Source organism: Egretta garzetta, unplaced genomic scaffold, assembly GCF_000687185.1.
Source record: "Egretta garzetta isolate BGI_Z169 unplaced genomic scaffold, ASM68718v1 scaffold70, whole genome shotgun sequence".
Taxonomy (NCBI): Eukaryota; Metazoa; Chordata; class Aves; order Pelecaniformes; family Ardeidae; genus Egretta; species Egretta garzetta.
Window position 1 is genome coordinate 70,245 of NW_009258539.1, and position 854 is coordinate 71,098.

An 854-nucleotide genomic window follows, 5' to 3' on the forward strand; every position below is an offset into this window, starting at 1 on the left:
CCAACCATCAGCGTGTCCAGAGATGAAGAGGGGCTGAAAGAGTGAGACCAGGTAGGAAGAAGGTCACAAGCTCTGGAGAGTGTTTCATCCACCTTCTCCTAGAGCTTCCTCAGGAAGCACCAGCAGAATCTCTGCTTGAGGGGAAAAAAAAGGAGATAAGGAAATGGGCTGGAAAAATCTGAAGCTCTTGAGGGCAGCAGCCTCTGCAGAGAGCGGCTGAACAAACCAGTCCATCTCCAGCTGGCAGGGGGAAGCGCCTGCCAGAAGATGTCAGCCGAAGGGTGGCAAAGATGCTTTGCAGAGTGTTTCCGCGGGTGCCCAGCACCAGCAGCACTGCTCCGGCTGGGCTGGCTGAAGAAAACCCGTGAGGCAAGAGCTGTGGGAGCAACAGGCTCTGTTAGAATAACCACCACTGGGAAAATGAGAGGAGCACTCAGGGACACGAAGGCGTCCTTCAGGTCCTCCCCACCTACAGTGACCACCCTGCCCAGTACCCTTCCACAGCACCTGCCATGAGGGGCTGCTTCTCCAGGACTTGTGCAGGCTGAAATCCTAAAGGGATGTCAGTGGGACATGGTCATCACCACAGGGTGGCCGACAGACCCTCGTTAGACACCTGCAGTTCTTTTGTGGTACAGGCACGTGCACAAGGCTGGGAGACCTCATGGGACCACTGTGCAGCTGTGCTGCAGAGGCAAAAGAGCTGCCAAGGCCAACCTTGCCAGGACACCCAGAGGCACAGCCACCCAGGGCTGGGACTTTAGGCAGTCCTCGTGTCCTGCTCCCATCTGAGAAGGAGCTTCCCTCCACCTCAGCTCCTCTAATTCATCCTCCAACACAGCCTCTGCTCTGCC